Genomic DNA, 10,518 nt, shown 5'->3' with positions numbered 1-10,518 from the left:
TAAAAAGAATGAGCTACAGAGGAATGAAATTACTTGCTCATTTTAGGGTTGACCAACCACTCCTGTGTGCAAGAGAGGGATGGGTTTTCCAGGATGTATGACACTCAATGCTCAAACCAGGCATGTCCTGGACAAACTGATGGTTGGTCACCCTATCAGGTCATAAATAATCTCAGAACAAAAATCAAACTGAAATCTTCCTAGATCCAGAATCCAAGTGTGAATACACCTCAGAAAAATTCACACAGGCTCTTATACTAAAAATTTACCTCTTATGTCCCTCATAAGTTCAATTCAGTCGTTCAGTCGTATCCGACTCTTTGCGACCCCATGGTCCCTCATAGTCTTGTCCTATTTTCTTCCTCTGCTTCTCATTCTTATTGGATTCTAAAGTGTTTGGAAAATGTAGAGTGCATGTGCTCAGATTTTCTATTTTTGTGCATTCCTAGTTTCTTCCTACATTAATTAAGCTTTGTGATGACATTTCAGACATTAGAACAATCCCACAGGGTTTCAGGAGTTTGTTTACTGGTTTGGCACCTCCTCCAATACAATGTAACATTTCTGATGTGTTCCCTTATAGGATTTTGTCCTTTAAAAGATGCTGGTAAACACATTTGACAATTCATTTTCCTCCCTGGTCTCTGCTTGCTCTGTGTGCGGGAGAGAGAGAGATGAGGGGCTGTACCGGTGCCACTCAAAGCCTGACTGTCAGCAGCGTCTCCAAAAGCATGGCATCTGGTGCAAAAAGAAAATTTCTGAGTCCCACCCAGATCTAAGAATCAGAATCTCCATGAGTGCAGAGCAGGGATCTGAGTTTTAATAATCCCTCCAGGAGAGCTGTATGTACATTAAAGTTTAAGAAGCACAAGACTACATAAAGCTACATACACTCCATCAGTGTTTCTCAAATGTTGCTGAACATTAGAATCACCTGGGGAACGTTTAAAACTACTCGTGCCCACACCACACCCACACTAATAAAATCAGACTTTGGGGATTGGAAACCCAGAGATAAGCGTCTTTTTTAAAGACTTCCCAGATGATTCCAACATGCAGCCCATGTTGAGCACTAAGGGAGATGGAAGCTCTGTCTTTTGTGATTTTGAGAATCACTTCCTAGCTCTGCAAAACAAGGCAAAGGTACTTGGAGTGTTTTCTAACCTATTTTATAAAGACATCACTTATGGAACAGTAACAAACAAGGAAAATGATAGCAGAATATCTTTTTTAAAAAATAAGAGTGGAAAAGAAATAGAAAGACACAGGAGTGGCTTGTAGTAAACGCCCAAACACAAATTGTATGCTTGTAGTAAGTTTCAATTCTTTCAGCAAATGAATAAGCCAATACTGTCATAGGCAGAATTGTATTTTCTTCCTAAGGTCAATTCAGATGGCAAGGATAAGTTGGCAAAGCAAAGACTCGTATTCATATCTGTTTTCTATTATTCTAATTATGGAAAGTGATGAGAGTCCATTTGCTGTTAATGTTTCTACAACCCTGTGATTTGTGGCCAAATATTCAAGTTTACTTGATGGTGTGGTGATTTTAAGCACAGCCAACATGATCAGGGATCAAGGAAAAGTGTTGAAATGGGGCATTTTTGAAGCAGTGGGAGCATGGCTCTCCTTTTTGGCTGCCAGAAGCAATGGTGTAACCTTGATAGCCAGAGGCTTTCTTTATATGCCCAACCAGTTTGACAGGATTTTACTGAATTACTAACTGGTTAATTTGTACCTCCCATATTTGCTTGAAGTTAATTTTGATGAAAACAAATTTAATCAAATCTATTCACCCAGTAGACCAGATTTTTGGTGTGTTTTGTCTCCCCACTTGAAGGATAATGTGTTTGTCATATGGGGGCTCACTGGTGGCTCAGCGATAAGAATTTGTTTGCAATGCTGGAGACACAGGAGATGCAGTTTCTATCCCTGGGTCAGGAAGATCCCCTGGAGTGGGAAATGGGAACCCACTCCAGTATTCTTGCCTGGAAAATTCCATGGACAGAGAAGCCTGGCAGGCTGCTTGGGATTGCAGAGTAGGACACAACCGAGTGACTGAGCAACCACACACGTGTTTCTTGTATAACCCGAGAGACAATGCAAAAGTCACCGTAATTAAATTCTCTCATTGAGAAGGCGCTTACTATGGTGACACTGTAGCTCTGTGACGACCTTCAGATGGGAAAGCCACTCATGTCTGGCAAACAACTGGGATGATGGGACTGATTACCTCTTTAGAGACAAGAAGCAATGGGGACCATGCAAACCCCAACCTGCCTTAGCAAACAGTTCTCCTAGTCCTAAAAGTATATATATAGTTGATCATAATAGTGAGGGTACCCCAGAAAGGGAGTTAGTCTAACCCTGAAAGCATGCTCAGTCTGTGTGCCCACGATGAGATAGAGAAAACCCATGCGAACTAAGCAATCATGCTCAAAAAGGATAGAATACCACACACTCTGGGTTAAAAGGCCATATGTTTCCGAGCAGCCAGAGCAGTATCATAGCCTGTGACTTAAAACTTCATAAACAGGGTAAAGACCTAATAAAAATGGCCTGGAGATGTTCTAAAACACAGTGTTTCTTCTTTCACTTCTTCTTGCCAAGGAAAGCTATCGTTTTCTGAAGTGATGCGTACTTACATCTCTTGAGGACACCTTCTACTCAGTGTTCTCCCAAGTATAGAACTGATGCCCTGCTGGGACATGGGAGAGTTTTAGGGACATGCGGTAAAGAATCTGCCTGCAATGCTGGAGACCCAGGTCTGATCCCTGGGTGGGGAAGAGCCCCTGGAGAAGGGAATGGCTACCCACTCCAGTATGCTTGCCTGGAGAATTTCACGGATAGAGGAGCCTGGGGGCCTACTGTCCATGGGGCTGCATAGAGACAAACACGACTGAGTGACTAACACACAAGAGTTTAAAAATATAAGCTTTGGGAAGGAATACAGAGGCCCCCAGCTCACCCTTTCTTTCTCACCCTCAATCTTGTCCTGCATTGCAAGGGGTCTCACATGCATGTCTATGGACCCAACAAGCCACATCTCCATGCACTAAATGCATTTTTCCTAACAGCTCCTCTTTCACCTCTCACCCCTGGGTGTATGTACATCAATAGCACACTCCATTTTCAAGAGGTCAAATATGGGGCCGCATCTGGTGGCCTTGGGTGAGCAGTGATTGTCCAGAAGAGTAGGGTCTAGGAGGACTTCTTCCTTTGACTCTATGGATCACTCTTTCCACGGGTAAAACACTGTTGGAAAAGAACCAATGCAGGCCTTCTGAAGTATGGTGCCCAGGACAGGGGGCCATCACTTTTAACCAAGGGTACACTGTTCTGCTGATCTTTAGCAAGTGTTCTTCCAACTCTGTGTTCAAAAACTTCAAAAGGCGCAGTGATCATCACTCCAGGAGGTGCTTCAGTATTTAGTAAGGGTCACAGGCACAAAAGAGCTGCGAGAGCCAGGAAGCAACATACATGAGTGAAGGAAGCTGATGTAGGTCCAAAGAAAGTAGTTGGGAATGTGGTGAGGTGGGAAGCACGAGCCCTTTCCAGAGGAAACAGCCTCCAGCTGGAGCAAGGGGGAGGGGGACTTTGGTCTCCATGTTGCTGAATCTTTCAAATTTTCAAAAAAAAAAAAAAGCCAAAATTTAAAATCTTGGCTCATTCCTGGATCCTTAAATGTTGGCAACTAATTCCAGTTTTGTTTGAAACTCTCTGTGGGTACAACAACCCACATCTGCTAGCAGTTTTTAACTTATGGGCTACCAGTGTGCAACCTCAGAAATAAAAACCTTCTTCATTCTATTTTTCCCATGTTTCTTTGGGAATCCATGCACCAGGAGTAATCAAGAATCACTCTTTCTCTTCCAACGTGCCTTATTTTGAAGCTAGACATCATTTTCCCCAAACATCTCCCTTTTAGGAAAAAAGTATTTTATTGAAGTATAATTGATTTACAATGTGTTAATTTCTACCGCAGGCTTCCCAGGTGGCTCAGTGGTAAAGAATCCACCTGCAATGAAGGAGATGCAGGTTTGATCCCTAATCTGAGAAGATTTTCACTGGAGAAGGAAATGGCAACCCACTCCAGTATTCTTGCCTGGAGAATCCCATGGACAGAGAAGCCTGGTGTGCTACTGTCCATGGGGTCACAAAGAATCAGACACAACTTAGTGATTGAGCACATACATTCTTCCTCATATTCTTTTCCACTCTTGTTTATCATAGAATATTGAACATAGTCCTCCGAGCTCTACAATAGGACCTTGTTGTCTACCTGTTCTATGTACAATTATTTACATCTATCAATTCAAACTCCCAATCCATCCCTCTCCCACCTTTGGCAACCAACCATAAGTCTGTTCTCTGTGTCTCTGAGTCTGTTTCTGTTTTGTAGATGTGTTCATTTGTGTCATAAGACATTTGTCTTTCTTTTGCTGAATTACTTTGCTCAGTATGGTAATCTATAGATCCATCCATGTTGCTGCAAGTGACATTATTTCATTCTTTTTATGGCTAAGTAGTAATGGCAACCCACTCCAGTGTTCTCGCCTGGAGAATCCCATGGACGGAGGAGCCTGGTGGGCTGCAGTCCATGGGGTCGCACAGAGCCGGACACAACTGAAGTGACTTAGCAGCAGCAGCAGCAGTATTCCATAAGACATATGTACCACATCTTCTTTACCCAGTCATCTGTCCATGGATATTTAGATTGCTTCCATTCTCAGCTACTGTAAAGAGCACAAATAGCTCCCTTTTTTTTGAGACTGTTTAGCTGCAACATCAGCTTCAGCTTCTACAGCCTAACTTCTGTATCCCCCACTGTCATAGCCACCCACCTCTGTGAGTCCTTCCTTTGTCTGTTTTCATGAGTGGGTAACACCATGAGTGAAATGCTTCAGCCATGACTGCTTCTCACTAGTAACTATTTTTCTTAGGTCTGCATGCCCGGCTTAGAAAAAGGAAAAGATAACTCAATCACCAGGCTTCTTATACAAGGTGGGTGATTTCAGTAAGTGGATGGAAGGCTGACGCTGCTAACAGCCTTCCTGATTAGTCAGAGAATATAAAATGAGGTGTGTATTTGATGTACTGTCGGAGTTGCAGATGGAATACAGCAACCATGACACGGTAGAGGTAGAACGTCATGGATCATCCTGAGTGCCTGGGACTGATTAGCCGTGGTACAGCTACATGCAGCTTCTAATTGATTGATTTGAGTTTGTGGTCAGAAAATGACTGTCGGCTCCAGCTTATCTATAATTATCAGTAATCAGAACCAGACTTCTCTCTCCTTAATCGGTCAGGGCTCCTCCAGTGTGCTCGACTTTTCTACTTTTCAGAGTTTCTGTAACCACTGCCTAATAGCTTTCACTGCCATAACATGATATCTGGTGACCATTGGGAAAAAGAGTCTGGGGGCATGAACAGAGAGGTAACAGGAACACTGCTCATTCATTAGCTTAATCGTTTGACTGTTTTGAGTTGAAGAGTTTCAAGTTAATAGGAGGGCTCTCATTCACCATTTAGCTAGTCTGCTGTAAGCAAATCTGAATAAAGAATTAAAATAATTCCCATAACTCTGGCCAAAATCTCATTTTTAACCTAAAAATGATCTTGATGTTAATTAGAGGCTGGAATTATTTCTAGGAGCCAGGGTGTCCTGGGTAAGGCATCACTCACTGTCCAACAGACCACCCAAATCAGAAACCTGGAAATCATTCTAGAACACTCTCCTTCTCACAGCCTCCTACTCCCTGCCACATCCAGTTAACCATGAAGGAAGCCTAAGTCCATCCTTCAAATCTACATGGTCTTAGAAAAAGTGACTTGAGGCCACACAGACCTGGGTTCAAATTCTGATACCATCACATACGAGCTGTGAGGCTCTGAGCAAGTTGAACAAGATATTGGATGTATCACATGCAGGGTTTGACATGGCTGTGCTTAATGAATCTACTTGTACCCCTGTATAAAAGTCCATCCATATGGCTACATACTTAAGATCGCACCTAAACATAAAGAAATTTATATTTAATTATCTTGTCAACATTTTAAATTAGAGATATTAAAACTGGAGGGTATTGTCCTCTTCAAATCCTTTCCATCTTGTCTTTTCCCATCAGTGGCATTCTCAGACAACTTCTGCTCTCAGCTTTGAAATCAATATTTATTCTAGCCAGCTTGTCTTCTTTCTCACGTCCAGGTTGACACCAAATCTTTCCAATTCTTTTTTGAAAAATAACTTAAGTATATTCTTTCCCTCCAACTACAGCCCTGTGTTAGCCTGTGGATTTCATTCTTAGACTCCTAAAACAGATTCCCGATCTGTTTTATATTTTAGTCTCTTACATGTCCAGCTCTTCCAACACAACAACAAGAATCATATTTCTTGGCCACCATGTTTAATCATGTTAATCCCTTTCTCAGAATACTGCATCTGCTAAAAATAAAATAAAACATAATAAAGTCCCAGGCTTTCATATTCTTTCCTAGTTTTAACCCTACAAAAATCCCCTTGGTCACACAGCACTATTATAGGTTGGGTGGTCCATCAGCAGACCTGAGATGGAGCTTAAAATGTGTTAGCCACTCAGTCATGTCCAACTCTTTGAGACCCCATGGACTGCAGCCTGCCAGGCTCCTCTGTTCATGGGATTCTCTGGGAAAGAATTCTGAAGTGGGTAACCATTCCTTTCTCCAGGGAGTCTTCCAAGGATCAAACCTACATCTCCTGCATTGCAGGAGGATTCTTTAGGATTCTTTACCTTCTGAGCCACCAGGGAAGCCCAAGATAGAGCTTAGCGTGCAGTATATACCATGTTCCCTTGGGATCAACACCAATGGAAGGGAGTGTGGCGGGAAGTTGAGCAGGATGGAACAGAATGGTTGCAGATGGTGATACAGACTGGATGGACCTGACAGGCTTAGCCAACACCACAGGGAGCTCCAGAGCCTGTCAGAGTTAATCACTCAGGGCTAAAATGAGTGAGCTTTTATACTGCTACTTCCATCCACCACTGTTCATGGTTCGCTCGAAGGAGGGGATGACTTTAGGCAAGGCAGGTCTCTGCAGTGGAGACAGTTCCTGAAGGGGCTGAGAACTATAGACTGTCTGCTGAGATTAATAGCTAGAGGCATGTCCTTTCCAGAAAGAAGTTTTGGGGTGCAAATCTCTATGTCCATTCCAATCCACTCCTTGTGCCACTTGAATCTACTCCACATACATTTGAGGAGCAGTCTTTCCATTGTTCTAACCAAGCATCTCATCCTCTGGAAAACTGAGGTGATAGTCACTGGAATGAACCACAGCCCCTGCTCCCACACCTGGTCTTAGGGCTGCAACTGATACACATCATCCCTCTTCTCCATTATCCAGTCTAGACTCTCCTCACCTCAGGCAGCATCTCAGCTGGTTTAATGGCTTATCTAGTGGCATACGCTAGATCTTCATCTCTGAGTCATCTGGGGCCCTGGTCACCATGTCCTTGTCAGGTGAGGGGTGCCACACTTGTCCATTTGCTATCACAATTGGGCAGGTATATTAGACACCCAGGTCCATGTCACTCTACCTGCAATTCTAATCAGAGCCAGTTACTCTGAAAAGATGGTGGCTCCACTTCTCGTCCATTGGTCCCTGAAAACAAGAAACCCAAAATGTCCAGACAGGAGTTATAGAATATAGTGAAATGAGACTCTTGCTGTGCTTCTGACAGAAGTGTCTCTCTCTCTCTCTCTTAGAGGAAAGAACTTCTAACTCTCCTGAACCCAGAAAGCACAACTCTTCAGGATTTTCCTTCTTCACTGAAATGTTAACTTTAGGACACTGACATACCATAATTTGCTCTCCGTTGCAATTAAAATCCGCGCCTCCTTGGCTTCTGTTCAAGGTTTACCTACCTCTGAGTGTTTCCATCTGATGGTTCTCCATTATGGGCTACACTTCCTCATCCTGCAATCCATTAACATTCGTCCCTTCCAAAATAAAACTGGTTAAAATGGTATCATGCTAGTAGTTCCTGTCAGCGATGGGCATCTTCAAAAAATTCCCTTTAGAACATTTGTGCACCAATAATAGCAAACGAAAGCATGCAACATTGAAAACTCAGCATAGCAGCTGGCAATTTGTCATTATTCCTAGAGGACTTTTTCACAGTAACAGAGCAGATAGCAGTGGTCTGTTTTTCCTACCTTATCAAAAGCAGAGACTTGTGGCTTGAATGGTGATCTTCTCAAGGAACATTGTGGAAAAGAAAATAGAACTCCATTCTTTACATTTATTAGAATGGTATTAAATTTGAGCCAGTGCTTGTACCCATTTGAGCCAATGCAACTCTTTTTACGTCTGCTTTTCTCTTCTAAGTACTCTCAACTCTATTGCTTCTGGAATCTCTAATTGGCTGACTTTCAGCCCAAATTCTCCCTCTCCATTCTGTCCATTCAGCTTTTATTCTCCATCCTTCTCTTTTTCCTATATTGCATTATTGAGTAGCCCCACTTGGCCTCACTAGTTAATTCTTTTCTCTAATCTTTCTATCACTTATTCCCCATCTCATTCTCTACAGTCTTATTAGACATCACAGAGCTGTAGAAAATCACTTGAGAGACACAACTGTCCTCAGAGGGTAGAGAAGGAAAAAGAATTGAGGGAAATAGGGAAATTTCCCCAATTCTTTACCTGCATCTTTCAGGTAAAGAATCTTACTTGAAAACCTGGATGTTTGGGGAAGGGAACAAAACAGTCTTGCTGGCAAAGAAGTAAGTAAGAAGGCATTCTAACTCTCTTTGAGTGCATGAGCACATCTAGCTCAAAATATAGAGTGAAGACTCAACCAGAAACACAAGCATCTGCTCCCTTACAGCAGACCAGCACCATTCCATTCTAGCCAGCCAGTCATCTGTTCATATCACTTAATCAACAATTATTTATTGAGTCTTTACTATGTGCCAGTTCAAAGAATGTTCCAAGATTACAGGAGAAATTAAAAAGTACTGTTTGGGACTTCACTTCAATAGAGAAACACAATGTAACAATGTTTTTGAAAACAAGAAATAAGGCCAAGTATCAGGACAATAAATATAAATGTTTGCAGTTCCCCTATGAAAAGTTGAAGACTTTCAGATTCAATGAACTAGAACATCCAGAGCATCATGATTTGAGGAAGTAAAGTTCTAGAAACAACAGATGGTGGTCAATTCATACTGTCGAGCAGTAAATAAATAAATCAATAACTGTAACTAAACTACAGCTATAGTCAACAACATGGATAAATTTCTCCAAGTATGGAGAGAAATAAGTCAGATTTAAGATTCATACAGAATGATTTGATTTCTGTAAAGTTGGATAAGAGGGACAATAGACTTACATGTTAAAAATGAGCATAGTAATTACTTTAGAGGAGGAGGGAGGGAGTAGTGATTTGAAGAGGGCATCAGAGGATTTCTGAGTGCTGGGAATATTCTTTCCTGAATACCGTTACATATGTGCCCACTTTGTGATAATTCACTGAGTTGTATGTGTTAATATACTGCAGATATTTCTGCATATACCTTAAAATTCAATAAAATGTTAAGAAACAAAAGATAGTTCTGCAATACCTCACATGTTTACCCCATCACAGTATTGGAGGGGAAGATAAAATTAGAATGTTTGGGAATTAGATAAATTCTGAATAGGAGTAGTAAGTACACTGAACCCCAGATTCAGGATGCAGTAGACGACTTGCCAGGGGTCTGGGGATTTTTCAGTTGAGCATGAGGCATGGGTATTAATTCCTCTCTTGGCCATAAAAAACAGATGATAATACAGATTCAGTGATCCTATTAGGTAAGATAGTAGGTAGTGAATTTCAGCAAATTCTACTATCCAGCAGTGGATAAAAATTGTTTTAGTGGTATGGTTTTCCTAGAGTTTTCAGTCAATCTAATCAAATTAGCCAAATTTGCCTTTTTTTTTTTTTTTTTCCTTTTTTAAAATTTTGTGTCAAAGTTGCCTTTGACCAGACTTTGGAGGAATATAAATACTAATGTTTCAATATATTTAGCTGATGCCAGACTGAAATTCTACTCTGATGAATATATCTTTAGAGATGTATTCAGTGAACAAAAATCTATGTGAGTCAGCACACATCCTAGACAAGTCTCCATCAACACCACTGGCTGTATCCCATCCTTGGTACTGAACACACCATCTTCTTGGAGTTCAGTAAATACGATGCAAGATTTGTCTAAAGCTAGCTACAGTTCCTTTAATGGCCTGACTCAGAGATACCAAATTTTAGCTGCAATGAAAAAAAAAGAAGAGAAAGAGAAACTGAGTGCTTTTGAACCTTTTAAGAGTTACTGAGTAGACGCATTACACAAATGTTTAAGGTTTTTCATCTCTTTTTATTAATTCGATATGTATTTATGGAGCCCCTGGCTTGTGCCAGGCACTATTCTAAGGGCTAGGAATACAACAGTGACCAAAAGAGATTAAAATCCCTGATTTCATGGAGTTACTATTTTAATTAA

Source organism: Bison bison, unplaced genomic scaffold, assembly GCF_000754665.1.
Source record: "Bison bison bison isolate TAMUID 2011002044 unplaced genomic scaffold, Bison_UMD1.0 scf7180017864325, whole genome shotgun sequence".
NCBI lineage: Eukaryota > Metazoa > Chordata > Mammalia > Artiodactyla > Bovidae > Bison > Bison bison.
Note: the sequence above shows the minus strand (reverse complement) of the source record.